Below are 21392 nucleotides of genomic sequence, written 5' to 3'. Positions count from 1 at the left end.
AGACTGCTTGTAGCTTGCTTTTCCCACTGCCACTATGAGGAGTGAGATGGAAAGTGTTTGTAATGGAGCCATTATTCAATAATTTCATGTTTTCAAGGAAATAATTCCCATAGGGGTGTTCTCCTTTTTATCTACATGAGAAAATGCAGTATTGTGCTGAAGCTGAGGTGAAAACCCATCTAGTTCCATCTAGGGGGCAGCCCCCTCTGGCTAATTGTCAGAGCTTATGCATGCACATATGGGCAAGAGTAAATACTTCATGCACATGGTGCATTGAGAGCTCCTGTGTGACTCTGACTGAGAACTGTTTCGAACATATTAGCAGAGGGAAGGGAGAGAGTGAGGCTGAACAAATTAACCACATAGCATTACAGATTAGTCAAAGATACATATTTGCCCAATGAAGTAAAAGGAATTTCAATAGCTCCACAAGACAAGAGTGGAAAACAATGCCCATGGATCTGATGTCACATCTTGTCAGGTTGAAGGAAGCAGGAACTGAGAAAACCAGTGGTTGTATCTTCTTTGCCAACACTTTCACCTTGTCACCCTGTAGTTGTGAAGATCTCCTTTCTCTGACCTTTTGTCCAAGGAGTTTTAATCAATGGACATAGCTGATGTGGCTTAAGCAGGTATGACTGTACCTTTGATAGTGAAGGGTGGGCTTGTATTGTCATTGAGGAGAGAAGAAATCAGGATACTGTGAAGAACTGCTGTGTCTAGGATGATTTTAAAGACAATGAGGTTCAGAAAATTAGGCTAAATTATCACTGTAAAGTTTGCAACAAAGCTGTGGAAAATTCTAACATTTGAGAATGGATCCAAGAATAAAACTGCAACAATTTATAGTGTGCATGACTGCAGACTGTACTTCAGAGTCCTTCACAGAGATACTTGAGTGAGAAGATGCTGATAGTAAAATTGCCAGCACCTTCCAGAGAGATGTTACTGTTAATAACAGGTGCTGTTGCTAGCAAATTTGATATCTTTATTCCCCATCAAACATAAACCAGAAAACATGTAAGCCATAGCTAAACAGAAGCAGTGACTTCTATTAGCAGAGTCCTCATGCTAGCTAACTCCCACACCTGAAATTGTTCTGGAAACATTGCATTTCTGACAATGTTTGTGACTCTTCATGGATTTGGTGTCTGAAATTGAAGTAAAGATAAAGCAAGTTTGTACATCATGAGCAGTAGATGATAAAAATAAAGGTCAGCAAAGCATGAAAGCTGAAACTGTGTATACTAAAATCAGCAAAACCTTCACCCATCTCGCTTCTGCAGGCCCTCCCACAAACATTTCCATCTGTGAAAATATCACATTTCTTGTAGAAAATACTACTACTAACAAAATAAGCAAGTGCAAATAAATCCGAAAGCACATAATTAAAGTAATATCTGTCTCTTTACCTGTGTAATTTTAATTTCTCATTCTTATTCCTAAATTTTAATCTCTTTAACTTTATTCTTTTTACCCCAAAGTGAAAATAGTTCTGTAGCTATGTGAAGCTGGTATACATATTGTCAGATGTATATTAACTTTCTTCAGAGAGATTTATATTGAAATACTGGAGAGCTCCATACTTTTTATCATAATACAATTTATTGCAGGCAGAGGAAAAAAAAATATATATAGAAGCCATGTTGGATTCTCAACAGGGTGATGTATCTTTCCTATAAGCCTATGTAATTTACTGGAAATTTGTACTTTTCTGCACTGGAAAGCAGTCAGAACTAGTATGCTTTGTTGAATAATGCGTTCTGCTTCTATAAGATGTATCTATGGTGAATTGATTTCTGGTGAAAAAAATGGACCACGGCCATGGGTGTGCCAAAAATACAAAACGCATGTTCACATGTGGGGAAGAGAATGGAGGAGGACTCTGAGAAGAAACCTGAGGCTGTGGGGAATGGAAATGGAGGCACAGAGGAAGCTCACAGGTGAGAGGGACAGGCTGGATATTGCACAGCAACATGAGGAGAAGGCAAAGTGAAGTGCTGGGGCAGGAGTGGCTCAGCAGAACCCAGAGAGAAAGGGGCAGTAGGCCAAGACTTGGTGGGGAGACGCACAGTGGGCCGTGGCCACCCACACAGGGTGCAAATCTGCCATTAGAGACCTCAGTATAACACAGGTGTCATCCTGATGTTTCTTTCCCTCTGAGGACTAGCTGTTCTCACTTTCACACTAGTTCAGCTGGGCAGGAGTTTTGGTTGTCTATGGCATACTGGTATTATTTCACTGCCTATGACACAGCATATCTTCTTAAGTAAAAGGTCTTAATAAGGAAAAGCCTTTGTTCCAATACAGCACTGTTTTTAAAGGGATAAAAAGATGTTCTTCCTATGCAAGATATGTATTTTTATGTATTTCTCTCTGCCTAACATTAGAAACAGTGAATTTATATGAAGGCACAAACGTTTATGGCCATTCTCTCCTGTGGTTAAAAGGGAACTGGAAACCTTGTGTCTGTGGGAAAACTAGCTAGCAGAAGAAGGGCTCTGGTAAGAAGACTTTGATAGAAAACTGACACAAATAAATTCTTCTGCAATCTTCCCCCAGGGTGAAAAGGTCTTTTTCCATCCAGCACACATATTCTTTGAAAGAAGTCCCTAATGGGAAGATACGAAATAAGCTGGAAAGCAGATTCAGTCACCTTTCTCTACATGTGGTTTCAGTCCTTCTCTTGGTTTTGTAGTTACTGGATTTGAATTTGTTGTCCTGCAAAGAGGATATGTACCTCCCCAGTGACAGCTAATGAAGATTCTCCATTTAGCCCACCTAGGAAAGTTCAGTGCTTCTGGAGCTAATGATTACAGGTTTGGTCTACTGTGTGTTGCTTAGCAGCTTATTTTTTTCTTGGTCTATGGAGAGCCTGGATCATTACAGAAGAACAAACTGTTGTATACTGTCAGCTAATAATTGAACTATTTCTGTACATTTGAGCGGAAGAAATAGACTCAAAGAGACTATAAAACTTCCTGATTTTTCATCTTCTGAAACAACCTCACTCACCATTTAATCTGGCATGAACTTTCAAACTGATTATGAAGAAAGAAGAAAAAAAGCATTCAAAACTAGCAAAAAAGAATAACTGGATTCAAAAGGTAGAGTGGCTGATGACAAATAAAAAACATGAAAGTGCACACTAATGGTAGTCACGAAGACTTGAGCTGCAAAAATGGTAGCAAGTGTAGAAGGGTATTTATTCTGTCCTGGTGGTAAAACCACAGTGTGCAGAAGTAGAAGATTGTGATTCACTGGCCTCTCAGGAGAGCTGAATCCACACCAGCTGCCTGCGGCAGCATGGGGAAATCATCTGCTCAACCCATGTAAGGAGATACAGCACGGTGCTGGAAGTTGGTAAGCCAGTTTCATAGGTATTCTGTCAGTCTCAAAGCAAGAACTTAAGCAAAACATTCATTGATTTTAATACTTGTTAAAGGAACAGAATAAATTAGGGAAAAAATGGAAAGTCAGCAGTACAATGGACAGTGAGGATTTGGGAATCTCTTGAGACATAACTAAGCCCAGAGCTCTGAGTGTTTTAAAGACTTATGATGGAGACAGTCATTGGCTATTGTTCAAAGATTGAACTGTTTATGTGTCACGGAAAGATATTCTGACAAATTTTAATTCAGAATTGGGATAGAATATGTTATTGAAGTCTTTACTATGAGAAAACAAAATATCATGGGCAGTGCATTTTTTTTGTGTTTAAATGAAAAAATATCAAGCAAAATTAGAAAAAATGAAACAAACTGCATTTCATATTATTTTCATTTAAGCATTTTGTAACATTTGATTCTGTATTGTAACATTTCAGTTTTGAGAAAATCTTATTTTCTAATGAAAAAATAAATTTATAAAAGTCATTTGCAGAATGTTTATTTAATAAGACTTAAATGAAGAGAAAACACTTTTATGCCTCTTTTCTTCATGAGAGGATAAACCATTAAAAATAGTGATCACCATTCTGTGTTTATCATATACAACCCAGAAATAGCATTTATACTAGAGAGCCATAGGGACAACTGGTATTCATAATGACAACTATCATTGGCTAAAGCAATTTACATGCTTTTTAGTCTGTAAACAATTTTGCACACCTTCACCTGAAAGGAATTGAATCAAGGGATAATTCTGAATGGACTGGTCATTGCTGATTGGTTTGGTGGCGTGGCTCCAGATTTGTTGTTTGGATTCTATTCTTACATGATAAAAATCTTGTTTCTGTATTTTTAAATCCATTTATATGAAATGTTTTAGGTACTTACTGCCCATTTGTCTCAATAAAGCAATGAAGGCTGCTGATCAGCATGGGATATGAAGAGTGTTTACTGACAGAGAGTCATTTTTCAAATGGAACATCCATTTGGGGAAAAAAGAGAATGAGGAAAGAAACCACTTTAACGGCTTGCAATGTAACTAGAATTGCTTGTTCCTTTGATAGTTATAGTTGCAAATATCTTGTAGGCACTCATTCCCTTTGGTATAATTTCACTGCCTCTTGAGCAAATAAAAATGTTTGCAGAAACAGCAGGAGTTATAATACCTGTTCTCTTAGTTCTTCACTTGATGCAGTCTCTTATAGTTTCTAGTGTTTGTATATAGCAGTATTGGTTATGTTTTAATAGTTAAAGATTTTTTATTGTTGTTTCAATAGCATAATTATATTTTCCAAGGTTTACAGATTGGCTATCAACTTTTCTTTGTGTTGGAATATTGGCCTCACAGTTTTTAAATGATGAATGAATGTGCTGCTTTTAATTTTGTATTGCTGATTAGAACTATCTGATGAGGTGCTATTAATACAGATTCATTTATAGTTATATTTTTTTTGTAAGGCTTTTAGCAATGGAATGCATTTTACCCCAAAAGTGAATTTATTGGTTAGTTTGGAGAGATCAGAAGGCTTGAAGCTGTCCTGTGGTGCATTCCCACCCAGAGGCATTCCTTTGACAACTCAGGTTTGGGCAGAGCATGATTTCCTTAAAGCACTGCCAGATACTTTGTGCAGAAAGAGCAGGTGAAAAACATACTTGAGCTAATGATATCTAGGTTGAACATTTCCCATGGTAGTAGAAATCTCTTCTGTTCACTTTGATACCTCCCTGACAGTGACCTATCCCCAGACATATTTTTCAGTCATAATACTGGATTTGAATATGCTCAATTTTTTAATGACCTGTGCTCTGTCACCTTAAGGACCTTATAAAAGTGGTCACGATAAAGAGAGTTTTCTGTCTTGCCTGATCATTTTCTCACAATCATTTCTCTCACCATCTTTCAGCTGAAACACATTTTGTTCTTCCCATTTAGATAAGAAGACTTCAAGTCTGTAATTTTCCTTTCCTACATAGCACAAGTTACTGTTTATTTTCACAGTCTCAGCTGACATTTGCTGCTGTGGGATTTACCTTTCCCCCTGCTCCTTGTTATTTTTCATGTTACTATGCAATTAAAATATTTGTAGTTTCTCAGCTAAACTTTTCAGCTGTTCTTTTATATAATTTTCATAGCAGTGTTCTAGAATTCCTGACTGACCCGTCACTTTTTTATTCATATCTATTGTCATTTCTCCCTCTGAAAGTATATCAAAGGCAGAGAGGCCTTTTAAAAAAGCTTTTCTGACATATGGTAGGGTAGTGTTTGGAGAGATTGTAAAGGTTCTTAAAATGCAGTTTGATCTATAGGACTGTGCCTGACAGTACTGATTCTCTTTGGGAAATACTAGCATTTTTATTTTTTGTTTGACTGCCTTCATCATTGGATACTCCAAATGTACATATTGCACCACATTCTCACAAATTAAAGAAGGCAAGGAAATTGAGGTTCCTGCCTGCCCACTGCAACAGGACAGGCATTAGGAATGAGACCTGTCCTAGACTTCAGAATTTAAGTAATTGTCTATTGGATAAGACCTTGTTCCACCATCAGGAGTGCTCTACCTCTGATAGTAGATTTATTCTAGGGATAGCATGAGTGGCCACCATGTGGTGCACTGCTTTATACACCAATATTCCTGTGGCTCTACTGCAGAGCATGTCTTTTATGTGAAACTACAAATTTAAACTAAAGAAAGTATTGAAACCAAAAGAAAATGCTTTTAAATACTTAGAATTTTTTTACATAGTCTTAAATATTACTCAAAGTTTTAATACTTCCCTTTGTGACATTCCATCTAATCATGGGCATTGTTGAGCAGAAAATTACTATTTTCAGATTCAGTGACAGTGCTATCAGTGCCTGAACTTTGCCTTCTTTAATATGCAACAAATATAATTGGAGAGATTTTCGAGTCTTGGTAAATACATTCTAATCTTTCCCAGTGTATATTATCTGCTTCAAAAAATTATTATGTTTCTGCTTTTGCTGATAACATCTACTATCTTTATCCTGATCAGGCTCTGCTGTGGTAAGTGATTTTGCCTTCACTGTACCTGCTGCTCTGAATTGGCTTTTCAGTGTCACAAAATTTCTCAGCACACCTGCATTAGCACTGAAGACCTTTAAACGATGCTCTTTCAGACAATTGCTGTACAAATAACCAGCAAGAAACCTGCGAAGTGATGGTCTGGAGAAATTGCTTTGAAAAAGGTGGGTGATATAGATAGGCAGGACTAGGAACTTTATTGAGCATCAATCAGCTGGATATGCTGTGATTAAAAAACCTTATTTGTGTATGGAAAATTTGAACAAAACATTTGTCTTTCTCATCCCTTTGAGAGTTTCAGGCCTCCTGCAGATTTCCTTATTTGCTGACAAGAGAGCAGAAGCTCACTGATGTTGACTCCATTTGTGAATTTCAAAAAGCTGGTTCCCAAACAAAGGCAGTCTATTTCAATCCCCAGGCCAAAACTACTTCTTCCAATGTTAGTATGTGTACATTGAAGTGAGATAGCATACTTGTACTAGCCAAAAAAAGTGTTTGATATTTTTGGGCGCCAAGTTATCTTTGGATAAAATGCTATTTGACTAACATTGGCCTTTTATTACCAAAGCCTATTTTTTCCAATATATTATCTGATTTATTTCAAAGGCTGCCTCATAAATTATCTGATTGATTTCCTTGGTCATATCACAGATTGATGGAATCTGTGTTTAATAAAGAAGTGATGTATGGAGAACCAAAACAATGCTCACTTAAAAAGCGTAAATCCTTTCCCCAAGTTTCTAGACAGAGGAAGAACAAATATGTATGACCACCACCTATATGAAATTAAGAACTTGGCTGATAGAGGAGAAGAGAAAGACAAGACAATCATAGATCCATTTTGAATCAAAGTATTTTCTTTATTAGCTTTATTCTTTTGATATTTTCATATTTTCCCAAAAACTTAAATTTTATGGGAAAACAATGATTTTCTCACTAGTTCTAAGCTCATAATGAATATTCTTTTTTAGCCAATTAATGTGGTGTTGAAATCACTGTTTGTACATTTCTAGGCATCTACCACTATGTAAATTAAGCAAAATATTCTGGTGGGAAGAGATTATAAGCAAAACTTGTTGCTCATTTAGAAATTTGCTGAAGTATTCAACAACCTGTAAATCTGGTTTGGGTTCCATCATTACATGTAACATATCCTATTCATGAAAATAGATGTTTCTCATGGGTAACTTTCACCCACAAATTTTGAGCCATGACTTGGATAGCTGTGCCATTCATCCCATTGTTTGCCAGTGGGAATTTGATTTCCCTTTCTCTCCTGATCTCTGATCAGGTTGTTATACTGGACCTCATTAGACCTTTTATAGAGAAATAGGATTTTTTAAATGGAAAGACTGATACCTAAGAAAACAAAACATTTCCATGAAATTATTTCTTTTGGAAAGTCTATTGGGAACAATTGTAATTTACAATGTGTGAGCTAGGCAGGTTCTCCAGTTCTGACTAGGCTCGCTCAACATGTGTCTGTCTGCCTCTGCACTTACACAAGTAAGAGGACAAAGTCTGAATCACTTTGTTTCTGTGATCTGGAGCAACCACTGCACAATAAGCCCAGGTGGGGAAACCCAGACTATGTGTTCAGCTCCCACAGTCTGAGACACAGCGCCCAAAATACCAGCCCCTGAAAGTTTAAGTTTGAAGCACATTTCAGGGTTAAGCTTCTGGGTCTGTGGCATATCTCACTACACCTCATTTGTCTCAAGCATGGCCTGGGAAATTCTTGCTTGAGCCTGAGGAACCAAATGGGTCTTGAAGCCTGGGATATTCATTTCTGGAGCTTTTAGCATGTATTGCCAGCATGTAATTTTCTATCACAAAAAAGAAGACTCAAATTAATAGGTCTTGTTAGTACCACTCCTTACGACTCACTAGTAGAAAAGAACTAAGGTATGCATCATGTTTGCATCCAAGATACCAGCAGAACTATGTGAGATACAACACAGTACCCCCAGCAGCTATATGTCCTTGGGGAAGTAGCTGGAGATCAGATGGATTTCCCCTGATCATCTGAAATGGCTTCAGACACTGAATTGTATCTCTGGTGAGGACTGACTGTGTGGCCTGTGGAGCAACTCATCTCAAGCTTGACAGTGATTACTCAGCTTCATTGCAGAGACCTGATCATCCAATAGTAGGGTCAAAGCAGGCACCAATGTTTCAGCTCCTCAGCTGTGGCCCCAGCAGCTAACTTACCTAACTCAGAAGAACTTCTGCTCTGAGAGTCCTAAATTTAAGTGATTTAGCCTTATTAGCAGCCCAGAATTTGAGACCCTTTCCACACATGAGTCACTGTATTTCTGTGTTTCCTAATAGAAATATTGCAGGCTTATTTTTCTGTGGGCTTTCTTCAGTTTTTAATTTTCCCTCGAGTCATTTCAGCTGGAAAGCTTAATGACTCTGTCTGAGTGAGCCATGTCCTTGCTGACTTTGTGTTACCTCTGTTCCTTTCTTACTTTCCCAAATGCTTCTGACCTCCTTGAGGCCTCTTCCATTGGGGAGACCAGACCGTCTTCCGCAGACTTATCTGAAAATTGAGGGATAAAGTCCTACCCTTCTTTTCTGTATACATCCTCCCCCTAAACTGGGATACCTATGGGTGCACTAAAACATAAATTTAATAAGTATATGTACTTAAATACCTGTCTGAATCTTTCTTGTTCTCCTCCCTGGGCAGGCCACATTTTACATTTCTTATGGAGAGATGATGTTGAGAAACAGTGGCAACTTTCTGCTGTAACTATAAAAGACTATAATGACAAAGAAATGAAAAACAAGGAAAGTATCCCCCAAGAGTCATAGAGCAGTAATGTCCACTGTGAATTGGTTTTAAAACTATTTAGTATTGGGGAGGAGGGAAAATTATACTTGTATATCTTTATTTCCCTATAGCATAATTACAAGGGCTAGTTTAGGTTAAGTATGCCCCACTCATGGTGTCATGCACCTGAGGATTTTTCTCCATACTGGATTAGATCTTGGAAGAATGAGGCAAAGAAGTCCTCTAAAGCGGATTATAACTGTGTTAGAACAACTTCTTCTTTGCCATTGACTGTGCTTGATGGAGGTCCATGGCCTCAAAGTTTTGGAGGCAACTGGGTGAGAAAGAAAGCAGAATAGTGAAGCACAGGACGAATAATGATAATTCACTTTCCTGTTTATGTTACAGTAATGTAACTGCCACTAGGTTAAGCAACATTTCAAGTGTTGCATCTGCCTTTTTGCAATGTCTAGGATGCTGAGAAATGCCATTTAACTTTAATAAATTCATGACTCTATTATGCTCTGCAGCAAATCTTTACTGAATCTTCAAGGTTCTTCTTCAGTTCCCTACAAAGTGATTATTTGACTGCCTGTCTTCTAATCATGATCCATACTGAATTTTATAACAATAAAAGTCATTCAAATTACTGAGTGTTTTATAAGGGTAACATTTCTACAAAGTACTCAAAATACACACTGCCTATCTTTACGAACTCTCATGCTGTCGTGGTTCATTCCCAGCCAGCAGCTCAGCCTTATGCAGATGCTCCCTCACCCACATCCTGTCAGGGTGGAGGAGAGAACTGGAAGACTAAGAGTGAGAAAATCTGTGGGTTGAGATAAAGACAATTTAATAGGGAAAGCAAAAGCTGCACATGCAGGCAAAGCAAATCAAGGAATTTGTTTACCACTTCCCATGGGCAGGCAGGTGTTCAGCCATCCCCAGGTAACCACAGCTCTATCACCTTTAACAGTGGCTTGGGAAGACAAATGCTGTCACTCCTAATTATCCCCCTTCCTTCTTCTTCCCCCTGCTTCATATGCTGAACATGATGTTATGGTATGGAATATCCCTTGGGTCAGTTGGAGTCAGCTGTCCCAGCTGTGTCCCCTCCCTGCTTCTTTTGCACCCCCAGCCCATTCACTGCTGGGGTGGAGTGAGGAACAGAAAGGGCCTTGACTCTCTACAAGTGCTGCTCAGCAATAATGAAAACATCCCACTCTTACTAGCACAAATCGAAACCCCAGACCCATACCTGTTACTACGAAGAAAATTAACTCTATCCCAGTTAATACCAGCCAGCATCCATATTCAGAAGCATGATTCATCACTATAGGAGCTAATGACATGAATTTAAACAGCACTCCACCTATCTGTAGAAGAAAGTAAAACAAAATATTTATGTGTACAGTTTATAATACCAGTCATTCCTGGAGATTTCTATTCTAGGGAAACAATTACATACATTGAATAACACCATACTTTCACAAGGCCTTTAGAGAAAACTTGCTGTTCTTTTGGAGGACAGGCTTTGTGAATGCTACCACCATCAAATTTAGCTTGTAATTGTATTGATTAAGGTGAGATTTTTTCTGCCCTTGATGATGGTCCATTTTTTGTATTATAAAATCCTTCAGTACAGCACATATTGTTTGTAGAAGAAAGTGATTTTTTTTCTTTCATCATTTCCATTGAGTTTATAAACAGTATTTGTCTGTACTTTTATTATGGTTGAAAATAAAGTGAACATGACCAGAAATAAGTGCATTTTTAAATGTCTGTCTTAGCTGAGAAAGGGCATTGGGTAGCTGACAACTGTCACCCCGAGGATGATAGGTTAGTCTAGTCTGCAATTTCCTGTGTGGGTTTAGTTTCTTACATGATTGTTGCCAATAATATAAAATGATAATTAGCTTTTGGTCAGATTTGGGGTTAATTTTAATATTGCATATATTTAAAGAGTTCTACTGACTATAATAATACATTAGTTTGTATCAGTTGACTATCTGGCAGTTTCTCTTCTCTATATTTGCCATTACTGACAACAACATATTTTGGAGTGGTAAAAGGTGAGGGAGGAACTGAGACTAAAGCAGTAAGTAAAGAGGAAAACAGACATTAAAAGCATCATGGCAACCTGTCCCCTCAACCTCAGTCAAAGATCTGTCAGTTATAAGAACCTGATTAGCAGTGCTACAAGACAAATACTGCTGTCCATTCCTGGTCTGAGAATGTTGCAGTAGGTATTCTGTTGTCAGACAGCCAGTGTTTTGAATCAAAGCAATTATTTCCTATAAGAAAAAAAAGTGTTAGCCATGTTATTCTAACAGAAATTACCAATCTGTAACAAGCTGGGCACTTGGAAAATACCATTATATCATGAAGTTTCTGACCTAGTGGTCATTAGATTTTCCTTTTTCAATTTCACTTGATGTCAGGTATCTTCCTGACACCGTCTAGTTAATTCTGGCTTCAGATGCTTTGTGCTTTTGTGAACACTAGATACGATGCCTGGCTTTTGAGAAGGCTGTTTTAGTGCAGAAGTGAGAAAACTGGCTCTGTTGCCCTGGTTTCAGTGAGCATGGAAATGACAGTGCCCAATCTGTCATAGCCCAGAGGACTACATCAGTGCAGTAGGAAAGAGAAAGTTTTCCCAGAAACTGAACTGATCTAAAACTGCACCAATGAAGCTTAGTCATACATTAAATGTGTTCTACCTGGCAACTTCAGAAACAACAGCTTGCAAATCTAGAAGGCAACAGCATGTAGCAAATATGCCACTTATGTTCATTTCCAGGTAGAGGACTGTATGTATAATCTATTTAGTGTCAAGGTTGCAGGCAGCCAACCTCTAGCCATTTAGTGCAGAAAGGCTTACTGGACCCTTACTCTTTGTATTTCCACTGATTCTTTGCAGTTCTCAGTCAAATTAAACAGAGGTGGGAGCAGCCAGTCTCTAGATCATATGCCTCTAGTATTTGTCCTAGCCATAAAAAAAATGCACATTGCACCAGACTGCATGCAAACATATTCCCAAAACACAATGGGAATGGGTTTTCAACGAGGTCCCATACACAGTTTGAGGTCTAGAGGACATTGAAAAAAGGGATTGTAGCCAGGCACTGCATAGAAATGTGCCTGAGTTCCCAGCCTCTGTGGGGATCACCAAGACTGTGAGGATGATGAGACACTGAACAGATTTCCCAGAGAAGTGTGGATGCCCCATCTCTGGAAGTGTTCAAGGACAGGTTGGACAGGGCTTTACAAGCAGCCTGATCTAGTGAAAGGTGTTCCCATTGCAAGGGTGTTGGAACTAGATGGTCTTCCAACCCAAACCATCCTATGATTTTATGATTCTATAATCCACCTGTTCCTTTTGGCTGCTTGCCTGCCAGGTGTGTGCCAGGAGACAGTGCCTTTTGTGATGTTCCAACCCTGTGACCATGGCAGTGTTCAGTGGCAGGTGGGATACATTACATTATATTATTTTCCTTTTGCATTCTAGAATTCCTCTTGTATTTCTTTTTCTAAGACAAATCCTGGTCCCATTCTGTTTAACATTGTATTTCTTTTGTTAGATAAGTTTATGCAACAATTACACAAACATGACTTAAGAAGTAGTACAGATTTTTGTTCCGTGTGTTAAGGGTGTGAAACTTTTTTTTGGTGTTGCTTCAGGTCTTAAATTTGATTGCTGCAGGAGACAGTTGCTCATATATTTAACAAATGTAAAATAATACTTCATTGACAAATAAATTGATTGACAAAACAGGTTTAGTGTATGCATTAACTGTGCAATGAATTCTATTTAAAAAAGTTAACTAAGGAAAGGAACTATGATTTGGTCATCTAAGTTTAGGCAGGCAAGCTGACATGGGGGTGATCAGCAGGGTAATTATGTGAGCAACTATGACATCACCTATGCACGTCCCTCACATATTCTGTTAAATTAACCTTTGCCATCTCAGGCAGGCTGTTGCCTGGTCTCTTCAAGTTCATATATAAATGCCTTACTAGGAATAGCATTGTGAGCTGGCCCAGAGGAGTTAGATGGCCCTGCTAACCTAAGGCACAGGGGTTCAGCCAAGGACCTTGACTTCTTCAGAACTATTCAAAAACAGTTATTTGCTTTCTGCTATACCTCTGCTGTTACATGTAGCATATTTAGTGTAAATGCAGTGAGCAGTGAGGTTTGTTCTGAATCCAAGGACGTGTCTCTGCCTTGAGGTATGCTGCAACATGGAGATGCTCTACATGGTGGCTGCTTCAGGATCTCTGCAAGGTGCATCAGTGATTTGCCCAAGATTACTCCTTTAGTTTGAAAACAGAACTCATATTCTTATTGCGTGTTTATTCATATATGTGAAACTGTGAATGATTTCTGCATTTTTCATATGATAAAAATGTTTGTTTCCAGAATATGAATGTGTATGAATATGAGTGCATTAGCATCCTCCAGAAACTGCAGAACATCCTGGATGATGAACCCCATGATTCATACCATGATTAGAGATGAAAAACTTTAACCCTGGCTTCCTAAAAGTAAAGGTCATTGATGGATATTAGAGATTTTGAATGGAAAATTCATTACCTTAGTTCATAATGTTTAACATTTTAATATAACAAATGTTGGGATTTTGGATGGGGAATTTATATTTGAAAATAAAGAAATATTTGCTCTGATGTACATACTGGAAATGCAGATCTTTCAGCTGGTGGCTTGGGACTGATGAGTAACAGTGGGCTTATTATTCTGTACTGAAATACGTCCCACCTCAAAACATAGCAGTGCCTTGCTTACCTGCAGCTTGCTGCCCTGCTTACATTTGTGTTGTTTCTTTACTTAAAGACACATGACTTTCCTCTGATGAAGTGACTGAAAATAAAATTTGACACTCCACCTGATGCACTCATCTCTCTGATGTATCTTCCCTAGGACTTCCTCATTAACTTTTCAGTCTCTTCATTTGGTGGAATCACTGTAGGAGATGCATAAATGATAGATGAAGTAAATAGCTCCATCCCATGACTGCATGGAGAATAAGAGAGAGAAAAAAAGTCAGAGTGTGTATTGTATGTTGAGCACAGAGTAGTAGCCAGTATAACCTTTTCGATAAAATCAGGAAAATCCACAGATTGTTACTTAGTTCCTAAACAATTAGGTCTTCTGAGAAGAAAGTTTTAACATTTTTTACTCCAGCCTTGAGCATAAAGGCAGCCAATTCTACTATGCGTAAAGATCTGCTTGTATACCTAAATACTTGAAAATTGTAAGTGTTCCATAAAAAAATAAATATTTGCTTCATTAGGAAGGAGACTGCACATCTCTGTAGCTGAATGTAAAATTACTAATAATTCTCCTAATGATTCCTAGTCATTCCATGTAACATAGAAAAATATTTACTGTAAAAGTACATTTTGCAGTTTTTCACATTAAAAAAAATGATGGGAATTTTATATCTTATTTATTTGAGACAAATAAACTCACAGAATGAACAGCAATCTGGATAGTTGTGCATAATACAAGGGTATCAATATGATAAAAAAATCCCTTTTTCTTTCCTTTAGTGTAATATGATAGTTTTTGTATTATTCCAGATAGGTTTGATTTGCTATAAGTAAAGAAGTTGGAGGAAAATAAAGAATGTTAAGGAAAAAACTGCCAAAAAAGCTTTATTTTCTTTAGAAAAATAATGTGAACAAGCACCAGTTTATGTAATCCTTGTTAGCTTATGTGGAAATAGCAAGCACTTTTTGATGTCATATTAGTGGGTCAAACCATGGTCTCAGGCCTTTTCTGTGATTGTTTTATTTTTAATATTGTTACACTCTCAACAGCCTCAGTCAATGTTTCAGACTCTGACCAGCCACTACAGAAGCATCCAAAAACTTGATAGTTGCTGCACTTCTGATCCCTTTATACTTCTTGGACACAAACAAGCATAACCACACACACCTTGATGCTTTGTTCCACTAGGGCCTCCAGATATGATCCCACTGTCATTTAAGATCGACCCTGTGTACTTTTCTGTTATGCCAAAATCATAATGTACTTGATAACCACCAAGGTCATCCACACTGTTCTTTGGGAGGTTCCTTCTGGGAATCCATAACCAGACTGCTGTGTCTGCTATGTTTCTCTCCAGTCATGGGTAAAAGGATCACAGAGTGGGCTGGAAGGTATAAGTGGGGAATTATAGAATTGTCCGGAGAGTATTTTGGGCAAAGCCTACTGGGCAAACAGCAAGCATTATCTAGAAGCATCTACTGTAAATGTCCAGTTCTTTACAGCAATTGTAATGCCAATTCTTAAACCTGTTCAAAATGGAGAAAAAAAAAACTGATTTGAAAATCAGGAGATAGCATTTCTGGTTCCTTCAACATGACCAGAGGGATTGTAGGAACTGTGTTGCCACTCTCCACTCAGACACAAGAGCCATGGGTCTGGTCTGTGTATCATGGCAATGTCCCAGAAATTGCATCTTTAGTAAGACTTCTATGAATTCAGTCTGTACCATCTTGTTCTGTAATAGGCTATTTGCTAGGAAACTGGAAAACTCTATGAACACTAACATGTAGAGAACTTCAAAGTGACCATCCAAATTCAAAGAAAACAGATCTGTTAGTGCCAAAAAGGTGTTTCTCACTGCTTTCTCACTACGCTTTTCCTCACTAGTTTCAAGACTGCACTACATGTCCATAAAGCTTAAATATTCTATGGCTACTACATGCTTGTCTGAAACACTAGCAGTGAGCCTAGAGAAAAATGTCACCTTGAATCATATTATGTGCTGCCATTCTACAGGTACAGAGCATTCCACTGTGACACAGAACAGCTCAATGCAGTCCTGTGCTAGCTAAATAAGGAAACAGAAATAACCCATAATTTTATACGAAATGCCGTTGGTGGGAAAGAAATTGCAGCAAGAAAAAAATTATTGCTTCCCTCTTTTTCAAGAAATAAGGTCTTTCATTCTGTTTCTCTTTTAATCCTTTTATTTTAAGGGACATACCTCAACCAGTGATATTTTTTCCAGGTAGACTGGATCAGATAAACTGAATGCAGAAAGGTTATCCTCTTATCTATCATGTTAAAAATACAGATATGAGTAAACCAGAAGTCTCAATTTAGGGCAATGTCCTTGGGTTGGCTGCTGATGCAAGAAAATAAACGGGACTCCTAAGCACACAAACACAATTTATTGAGGTGGATTCCTGTGACCTTGCTATTACTATGGCAGGGATCTTCTTGCTTATATACGACACTGTTTTTGCAGTACCTGGTTACCTACTCAGTTGCTACATATTCTTTCTAGAGAAGATACATAGTTTAATTTTGAGAGACCTTGTGTCTGATGTCATACTCTTTTGGTTGAAATGTAAAGAGAATGAAAATACATAGCAAAATGTCACCGAGTAATAGAAATAACAAGGGACAGAAGGTTCAGAGTTTAGGATAGAAGAGATGGGCACAGATCAGGAAAATGGAATAAAGTCAGATTTAAGAGCTGAAATAATGGAAAGGAAGGCATAGCGTCTATTTGGGTGAGGAGCCTTTTCTGTAAGAGAAACTTTTCACTGCTGTAGCATCTCAGTGCTATTTCTGACCAGCAGAGTACTTTCCTAGGCTCCTCCTTGTATTCAGGTGATTAATTTTCATGTTTCAGGAATCCGTGCATCAGCCAGCAGCATTCATCTATATTGTTCATCATGTTTTGGTCACCGGAGCAGGAAGGTTCCTGATGAAGCAGGATATCTTCGGGAAATTAGATAAAAAGTCCAAGTTTAGCCATGATCTTGAAGTAGAAATATGAAAATTTTCAGATGGTCATGGGTATTCAGTCATCTTTCTATTTTTTAAAAACAAGACATGAAAAAATAGTGTGATGTATTTGTGAAAATACTCAAAGATAAAGAGTGGGATTTTTTGAGCAGCTCATGATATAACTTCTGAGCTTTTCTTTGAATGGAATTGCTTATTCAAAAAAAACCCCATGCTTTGTTAATTTTAACTTCCAGTGCATTTGTGTATGTTAGAATTAGAAAATGTTTACAGTACTTTATATGAAATGTCAGTTCACATGTGCCATCTGAAACTATGACAGAATGTCAGAAGCACCATTGAGATATTACCATTGTGAGATGTTTATATTTCTATCTCTGCCACTTGGAGTCATCCTCAGTAGTTCACAGCACATAGTAAAATCTTCCTTTGCTGATAGTTGTAAAAGATAGGGATTATTCATAAGCAATAAAATAATGAGATACCTTTAGAAAATAAGACCTTTGAATTGTTCCGTCTGGCCCTAAGATATAAGAATTCATAAAGTATTTTGCTAAAACAATAGAAAGTAATTTTAGTGCTATTTTTAATTCCTTCTGCTGTGCTGATTTATTTCTGTGAACAAAGAGTCTGGAAAGCTTAATAAATTTGGAGCATCAATAATCAGTATGCTAGCAAAACCCAGATGCTCATCAGCAGACTTTGCACAAGATGATAAAATCTATCATTTCCTTTAAATTCAAGACAGTTTTTTTTCATCAAACAGAACTGTGTTTTTAACAGTTCATTCTTTTGCAAAATCTAAGGAAGATCTTTTGCCCTGCTTAAGTGGTAGGATCCAAGCTTACTTAAAGTGTCTCTACATAGGCAACCCCGTCCAATGATTACCTGCAAGTAGGAGGAAAATTAATAAGGCACTTATGTGAACACATTAAGCTTGTTCTCCTACTTTTAAATAAGAATTCTTAATTCTAGTGTTTCTTGTATATACTGTTTAATGTCAATGAACAGCCATTTCATTATAATGCATTATTACTAGGTCAGTGAGTTTTTCCTGCCAATCTATACTGCTGTCTTTAGCACAAATACCCTCAAACACAGAATTTGAAACAACACTTCTAATCCCTGACAAAATGCACGTGAATTTGATTACTCTATATTTAATTAAGATTGAAAATGGAATAAAAAAATGGAAAATACACTTTTCATCTGGCAACTTATATAAACTAGCATAATTTTAGCTCTCGCTCTCACACATAATTGACTTATTGTTGATGTCATAGAAAAGTGTATATTTGCACTTTCTCACATATATATGATGTGTGCATCACTCTGATCCAGGATGTGAACTAATGCAGAAGTCAGTTCAATAAGATACGTGAAGCTTAGCAGAAGGAAAGAAACTCATCAGAGCCTGCATATGATCAGTTACCATCATGCAAATTTTATTTTAGCTGTATGCATACATTAGATTTTATCAAATGTACATGTAAATATGCCCAACTTGGAAGCCTGGTGTAATGCAGAATATAAAAACATAACACAGATTCAATTGCAGCATCCTATTTCTGGCAATAACAGCCCGATCTTAAAAAAAGCCTTAGGGCCTCAGTGTGACAGAAGCTGGCATCTTATATTTTAAGCATAGATCTAAAATACTGTATGCTTTTGCATTATGACAATTTACACTAGAAAGTGAGAGATTGAACCAGATGATGTCTGTGCTAAAGGATTATTCAAGTGGAAAGCATGGTCTCCTGTGGGACTCTGCAAGGAGGACAGAGATTTAAAGTGGTCAAGGTGAATCAAGATGGTAAGAACAGAACTGAACTAGAGCTGCAAAATTTCGTTCTGGTCTTAGATGTCAAGCATTGCTAGAATCTGAGTAAGTCTGTTCTGCACTCCTACAGTGGCAGCAAAAGCAGACCCAGCTGCCACCATGCAAACAACACAGTGCAGGAGCCTGTACCATTCTAGGAGCTGCAGAGTGCTCATACACTGGAGTTTAGAAGTCTTCTCCATCATGTTTGGAAAACAGCATCCATAAGATGGCTAAAATGAAAATTCCTCCTCAAAGTGTGGTGATTGTAGATTTAGTTAGATAACTGGCAATGCAATCCAGTGATTGAGTAATTCAGATTATGAGATCAGGGTGAGGAGAGAAATCTGCTTCAGCTGATGCAGAAAAGTATCTGTGAATAGATGTAGTCATACATGCCAACACTGACATTTGTGAGGGCTCAAGTTTTCCAGAGTCATAAGTGCAATTTCATGGAAATTACATGGACTCTATTGCACACCTACTGCTTGGACGTTATTTTAGAAATCATCATGCTTACCTGTCTTTGCACAGCAGGCTGGAAATTATCCTGCTTACTTATTTCAAAACATAGTCCTTCAGGTTATTTGCTTAAAAGTACCACTACTCTGAGATCTTTGGAATACCAAGACAGGTAGCATAATCCCTAGGTTTAATGCATGGAATTGGGCATCTACAAGCTAGAATCAATGGCACATGACTGTTAAACTATTATTTAATGACTACAATGGGCCAAGCTATTTTGTGTACAATAAATGCCCTGTATTTCCTCTGTCACATCTCAGAAGTTTATGTCCTTATTTGAAGACCTATAGTCAGCTCATGTGGTGTAATATATCCTCTGAGCACATTCCAAATACTTGTTGGGTCCTAATGGGAGCTACCTGAGAAATTCTAATGTTCAGGCACTAACTGTAGCAGCTTGGCAGCTTATGCTTTGAAGATATCTATAGCTAATGCCAAATCCAGCTGCTGTTTCTATTCTTCTAAGACAGGCATAATGAGTCCTATGTACAGTGTATGAAGTTCTTCACCACCCTGGCATGAGTACCATCTGCTGCAGCTGTACTCAGTTTATAAGCAGCTCTGTAGTTTGCTTAAATGGATTGTTACACACTCCAATGTCACAGTTAAAAGGTAAAACGTCTAGTTATTTAGCTATGAAAGTAATATTTCCAGGTTGGAAAAGGGGGGTTGAATGGGTTTATGCAGTAGAAAGACTATATACAAAGAACAGCATCTCCAGTAAAGGACAGACATTATGGCAATCAACCCTGATTACATGCCTCCTCCACCATGGGATTTATGTGGATGTGAGAGCTGTCCTTCTCTTAGATTGTGTCTTCATGCTCATTTAAGCACAGCAGCTCACATTAACTGAAGAGGGTTAACACGAGCCATCTTTATTTTGAAGGGCAATTTGCTTTCTTAGGCTCCTTGGTTATCTCCATGCTGTGTTTTTCTCAGCTGGGTCAGGCTCTGCCAGCTATTTCTGTGCAAGCTGAGCAGTGCAGCTGCCCCTCAGCACATTCCTCTTGTTAGCCACAGTCAGGGAGCTTTCCTCAGCTTCCCCCTGCCACAGGGCAAGCTCTCTCCCAGGATTTCTGCTCCCCTGGGGCCTCCTTGTGCCTTTAAATTTTCTAAAACAATCTACTCCCCAGTGAAACTTTCTAGACATCAGGTCAGGTCTTTATTTCCCTTTATTACCTGTGGTCTGAAATACATCAGGAAGAGTAGAGTTGACCAACTTGGGTTGAGAAATACCCTTTGCAGTTTTGTTTGGGCCATAGATTTGTGCAATGAAGATTCATAAAAGAAGACAATGATATATCATCATCTTAGTTTTATTTATGACTATCATGCTCTGGCATGTCCTTTGCTTAGGGTTTGTAGCAGATGCTTTAATGCTTTGTCAGAGAGTAAAGATCATGATCTGAATAATATTATTTTCTGTAGTAATTGCATCTTATCAAAAGAAGAGTCTTTGAAGACTCCCTTTTTTGGCCTGACATTTTCTTTCTGTTGTTATCATTTTATCTACACTTGTTACTATGGATTTTTGGACTCACATCAAGGATAGTCCCACACATTTCTTTGAGAAAACCTTTCAAAATGTTCAATTGCTGCATCTTTCATTCATTTCTAGCATATAAAGCTGATGGAAAAAGGATACTGTAGAGAATGCTTATGTGGCCTACAGAATACTAATGACTGACTTTTTACTACCAACTAATAGCAAACTAGCACTGAAAGCCATATGTCAACGAAAAGTATCTCTACCTGCATATGGAGAAAGAAGAAAAATGCAAAAATTAAAAGCAAGAAATTAACATAGTGCTGTGTACAGACATGTAAGTACTTAAATTAATTGGCATTTCACCTGAACAAATTACATGAAGCAAAAAACCTACTTAAATTTAACCCTTTTAAGTTCATAAGTCAGTCATGAATTGCTTAAAAGTTTAATTCTCATCTTATATTTTTCACAAAATATTTTGGTGAACAATTCTAGACAACTATTGCAAAGCATTGGAGCTAAACATACCCATATTTGAAATGTCAGCCCTCTTTTGAA

The sequence above is a fragment of the Pithys albifrons genome, chromosome 7, assembly GCF_047495875.1.
Source record: "Pithys albifrons albifrons isolate INPA30051 chromosome 7, PitAlb_v1, whole genome shotgun sequence".
Taxonomy (NCBI): Eukaryota; Metazoa; Chordata; class Aves; order Passeriformes; family Thamnophilidae; genus Pithys; species Pithys albifrons.
This window is presented reverse-complemented; position numbering follows the sequence as displayed.